This window comes from Atta colombica, unplaced genomic scaffold, assembly GCF_001594045.1.
Source record: "Atta colombica isolate Treedump-2 unplaced genomic scaffold, Acol1.0 scaffold191, whole genome shotgun sequence".
Lineage (NCBI taxonomy): Eukaryota > Metazoa > Arthropoda > Insecta > Hymenoptera > Formicidae > Atta > Atta colombica.
The window spans coordinates 79,850-85,727 of record NW_017259284.1 but is presented as its reverse complement, the minus strand read 5'-3'; the positions used below and the strand labels follow the sequence as shown (position 1 = coordinate 85,727).

The 5,878-nt window shown below is 33.6% G+C and overlaps 1 pseudogene; it reads left to right on the top strand.

Annotated features, from left to right (window-relative positions):
• Window positions 1-3,912, top strand: part of LOC108686822 — a 13,909-nt pseudogene extending 9,997 nt beyond the window's left edge.
• The last annotated feature ends 1,966 nt before the right edge of the window (window positions 3,913-5,878 follow it).

The following is a 5,878-nucleotide window of genomic DNA, read 5'->3' as shown; positions in this document are numbered from 1 at the left end:
ATATATGGGTTGTTCAAAAAGTCATTGTGTTTTTTCCAATAGATGGCATTGTTTATTTGTAAGCGAGCGTGACATGAATGTCAAATGTTTACGCGCGTTTTGTTGTTGACAACCTAAAAACCAATAAAAAAGTTGACGCGATTCAGTCGAGTTTTGTACTTGCAATTGTGGTTCAAACATGGAGAATTTTGAAGAGCATATTCGCCATATTCTGTTTTATTACTTCAAAAAAAAGCGGAAGAAAGCAACTGAAGCAAGGGAAAAGTTGCGTCGAGTTTACGGCAGAAATGTCGTCAAAAAACGTTAGTGCCAGAACTAGTTCGCCCGATTCTGTGATGGTGATTTTTCAGTCAAAGACGCTCATCGCTCCGGTAGGCTTTCCAAGAGTGACGACAATGAAATGAAAGCATTGGTGCAAGCAAATAAGCATTCAACGGTTCGGGAGCTTGCTACCGCTCTAAAAATGTCCATTGGAAGTGTTCATGGCCATTTGAAATCGCTAGGCTTCGTAAAGAAGCTCGATGTTTGGGTACCGCATGAGTTGAAAAAAATTCATCTGACGAATCGCATGAACGTCTACGATCAACTCATCAAACGCGAAGAAAACGATCCGTTCTTGAAGCGTATGATCACGGCAACGAAAAATAGATTGTTACAACAATGTTAGTCGAAAAAGAAGTTAGAGTAGGCGAGGTGAAGCACCGGAAAGGCAAGCAAAGGCGGAGATCCACCAAAAGAAGGTAATGTTGTCAATGTGGATTGAAAGGGACCAGTCTTCTATGAGCTACTTCCAAAGAACAAAACGATTAATTCCGATGTCTACTGTGAGCAGCTGCAGAAATTAAGTGATGCCATCGCACAAAAATGTCCCGAGCTAATCAATCGTAAGGGTGTGGTGTTTCACCACGACAATGCGAGACCACACACAAGTTTGGTCACTCGGCAAAAATTGCAATATTGTTGGGATGTGTTGCCACATCCACCGTATAGCCCAGACCTTGCACCATCAACTTCCATCTCTTTCGCTCTTTGCAAAACTCCTTGAATAGTAAAACGTTTGCTTGTGAAGACCTCATCAAACAGCACCTAGGCAAGTTTCTCGAGAGAAGAATGGGAAGTTTTATGAACGTGGTATTATGAAGTTGGCCGGGAGAAGGTCATCGAACAAAACGGCCAATATATTGATTAATGTTCATTACGTATATTAAATAAACATACCTGAAAATCAAATGAAAAAAACGCAATGACTTTTTGAACAACCCAATATATTATAATGAAAGTATTTTTATTTTTTCTCTACGTGCCCTACGAGTCGAAATATTGCGACACAAAGTTTGAATCTGAAACTTTTATATTAAGATTAAGAAATGTCTTCGTCGCCGAGTATGGAATGGGAGATCTTTTTGGAATTTTTGGCGCAAGAGGCAAATTTGGCGCTGGCAATGCATGGTCGCATCACACATGTCTGTTTTCTGTGACTAATGATAAAGTGTACATTTTTGGGATTAAAGTGAGAATTTAGGTTAGGAAATCCGTCTTGGCATAGAGGGACACATAAGTGATCTGTTTCTGCAATTATTTTAGATTTACTCGACACGTTTTTGCACGAAGTAAACGAATCTGACAAAAAAAAATGTATCGCTTTATCCCGTAGACTGAGATATTAATCATTAAAGTTGACATTCAAGTTAGGAAATCTGTCATATCGATGGCATAGAGGGATATGAGAATATGTAATTAAACTAGAATAAGTATTTTCTGCTTCAATTACACAAATTCTCTGCTTTAAGAATATAAATTATTATTTATTTTTACAGCAGAGTATTTGGTTTGGTTAAATATTTGTCTGTAAAGCAGAAAATTTGTTTAACTCTCCATCGATACAGATTTCTTAATCTGTATCTGTCAACTTTAATAATTAATAACTCTGTTCGCGGGGCAGAGTGACACATTTTTTTTGGCCATTTGTTCATGTAGTGCAAAAATGCATCAAATGAATCTAATTTTATTAATCTCGAGGAGGTGAGGAGGAGTAAATTCAATTACCGAATGTTGATATCTCGCATAAATCTAATTGTTTAGTGCGTTATAATTCAAGCTTATACATACATTTGTATGTAACTTGTAATGTATTTCTCGGATTTATTTTCACAATTCAACTGTGAGACAAGATGCTTTGAAATAATTAAAAGACATCTTATTACAAAATCATCTAAAATCTTTACACGATTGAATTCTCTGTTACATGATAGCTTTATCTCTTGATAAAAAGAAAGAAATACGCACAAATTCATTTTATGTACTTAATTTTATTCTTGGCCTTATCTTAAATGGACAATTGACATCTTTGCGTGAAATTATATAATATCGTATCTGAGCTGTGCAATGACATATATTGATCCATGTATGAAAGAAAATTCTCTACTTTTCTTAGATGTGCTTGTATACAAAATTGTAATAGTGCATTGGCGAAAGATAGTCATAAAATATTACCTAATTTTTTGGGTATGATATGCAGGTTGTATAATGAAGATAGCTCTATGGCACAATTAATGACAATGTTACATTCCAAAAGTGCTAATGTAAATTTGTTAACTACAGGAAACTTTGTATAGGTACACGATCGATTATGCCTCCGTTTGTGAAAACGAAAAAATATATTCCAGTTTATAGCGATAGTGCGATTCAATTTTGTGAAATTAATCTTGACGAAGATAATCGAGAAAGAAATTTTACCTAGAAGAATTTGTAAAATATGTAAATTTATTGATGTCATTAATGTTTGATATTTGGCTCGAAGTATGTCTAGATGAGAAAATTGAGAGTTACACAGAGATTATAATTTTGAGCAAATTGTAATTATGCAATCGATTGTAGAATACATTGATACATTGGTTCAGGATGATTATAGCGTCAAACGTATGAAGCGTTTAAAGATACATTTTATGATGTATATATGAAAAATTTTCTATCGAGATTTCTTTATGGTAAAATAAAGCCTTTTATTAAAGAATCCAGAAAACATCAAAAAGATTTTTCTTAAATGGAATTCACAGAAGGATGTTTGGAAAATTTGGGATTGTCAAATTCACGTATGGTTTACATCTCTGTTTAATTGCAACGAACAATTTCCCAAGTCTGTCAGGAGCTATCCATTGCATATCCATTCTGAAGTATTTAAATACTAAATTATTATGTAGTAAATACAAGTAATATTATCTAATTATTATTATGTATGAGGCTTTTTTTACGAATCTTTTCTCATTTTTGGGTAATATTGAAGATTGGTGCGACTTGTCGACTTTACCTCGACTAACTAAACTATTAAAACTTTATTTTTGAAAGCTGGACCATTTTGGTACAGCAATTGTATTAATTTAAATCATATTTTAAGACTTATTATTTTATTGATTATTGAAGCACCTTTTCGTTTGCCTAAGAAAGAATTGCAATCGCATTTATATTTAATTTAAATAAAAAGTAAAAACGGTAAAATAATTTTATTTTTGTAGAGCATTCAGGAATATGTGAGATAACGTATAATATAATTAACTAAATAGTCATTAATTATTACTTGTTTCATTTGACAGAGAAAAAATATTTGAAAGCTATGTTACGATATTACCAAGCCTATTCCTGAAACGAGCATAGATGACGTAACTCGTATGATCAGTCAAATCTTTTTAAACTTACGTTCTAAAAAATGGATCCAGGAGAAGAATTGATAGCTAAACATGAGTCTATTATCGGTAAGTTAAGAATTTGATTAAATCGTATATTGTGTTATCGTTTTTATTCACGCTTTATTCTTTTCAGAAATTGCTAAGAAGATCGACATTGGTACATGACAAACAGTCGAGAATTACGATATATAATTTATTTTATTTTGTAGATTCACAGATTTACTATTAAATTAAATCGATCGCAGCTATATACACAAATATCGAGCTTAAAAATATGATTGATTTTTCTATGTCAAGTACAGGCTTTGATCAATTTTTATTTAACATTTAGCATATTTTACGGAACAATGGATGATATGCGAGTGCGTCAGTGTATATGCATGACTTATTATGATTAGAATGAATTATTCCATGAGAATGAAACAATCGCGAATGAATGAAAAATGTTTCGAATGTTAATTTAAGTCAATTTGTATTGATTTGTAATTAACCAACCATTCTGGCTGTGATCAAAGTCTCGTTACAAATGCTTTGAAGCTTTGATAGACCAATTAGAAGAAAGAATTTTACAAACTGACCACTTAAAAAACACTTTAAAGCTTTTGTAACATCGCATTGATCATACCCTCCATCGCGTGAGCGTGATTTCTCCGAGATATATAAACGTGCCTAGGTATAAAGTTTCTCGAGATATTTCTGATATACAGCATATATTGAAAGTGCTACGTGTACGATATATGATATTCTTGGCACTTTTATTAAAAAGTTTCGAAAATAACATCTTATTTCTGCTATATGTACTATATCTCCTAAACCAATGCCGTCTCCCACTTAATTTTTGCAGGAAATCACTCAAGACTTTTTTATTTGTGCGAGAAAGATATAATTAGATAAAATGTTGAGTGTCCGCGATATAAAATGTAAAATGTTAATATAAAATGTAGTAGAAAAGAGACTTTATTTTTCAAATTTTTTTGGTTCATAACTTTTTAACGAAGAACAAGCGACGGCTAAAACCTGTTGGAGATCGCTCAGAGTCATAACCTTGATAACATATATCAAGATCAAGATCATCGGAGAGAGTTCCCTTAAACAGGAGTTTTACCAATTTAATAATATTATATAAAATATATTTTAAATGACATTTATGTTGAATAAATATTGAACTTTATAGTATACTAGTATGTAAAATTCAATTTCTCTTGTCTCATTCTCCGCTGGACTTGTCTAATCTTATTCTGCATTACTAGTAAAACATGCCTCTGCCCATCGGCAGGAGCACGCGTTATTGAATTTTATTCTGATATAGTGTAAAATTTAATGTTTAAAGTAGCTACGGACGATGTCTTCACCTTATAATAAAATAAAACATTTGAAACATTTATTCTATATATTATTTCTTCCTTATATAAATACAATGTACGTAATGTATCCCTTATAGAAATTTAATATAAATACTGGCCAATTAATCACTTATTAGATGTACAACTTCGCTTCCGCCGTTTTTTTTCCGAAATTCGAGGCTTGTAAAAAACTGGTTATACATTTATTGTCCATCGCTGGCCACTACTTTCTCCCATCTTTCGGGTAGCGTACGAATCCCGCGTCGAAAAAACTGGTCATCTTTTGAGGCTATCCACGAATCGATCCAATTTTTTACTTCTTCATAAGATCGGAAGTGCTGGTCAGCCAGGCCGTGAGCCATTGATTGAAATAAGTGATAGTCAGAGGGAGCAACGTCTGGAGAATACGGCGGGTGGAGTAGGACTTCCCATTTCAACGTTTTCAAGTATGTCTTGACCACTTTCGCAACATGGGGTCGAGCATTGTCATGCTGCAAAATCATTTTATCGTGTCTCTCGTTTGTCTTTCAATGCTCAAACGCATCAATTGCATTCGATACCGATCGCCTATGATTTCAGTCGATTTTAACAGTTCATAATATACTACGCCGAGCAGGTCTCACCAAATACAGAGCATGACCTTGGACGTCAAAATCACCGTTCTTGAAGCGTTGAAATCACTTACGACTCTTTCACTAATAGCGGTCTCACTATAAGTATTTGAGAGCATTCGATGAGCCTCAGCCGCAGATTTCTTCATATTGAAGCAAAAAATTAAAATCTCCCGCAAATGACGAGAATTTGGCTCGTAAACTGACATTTTCAATCGAGAATAACTTTATGATGCAGACA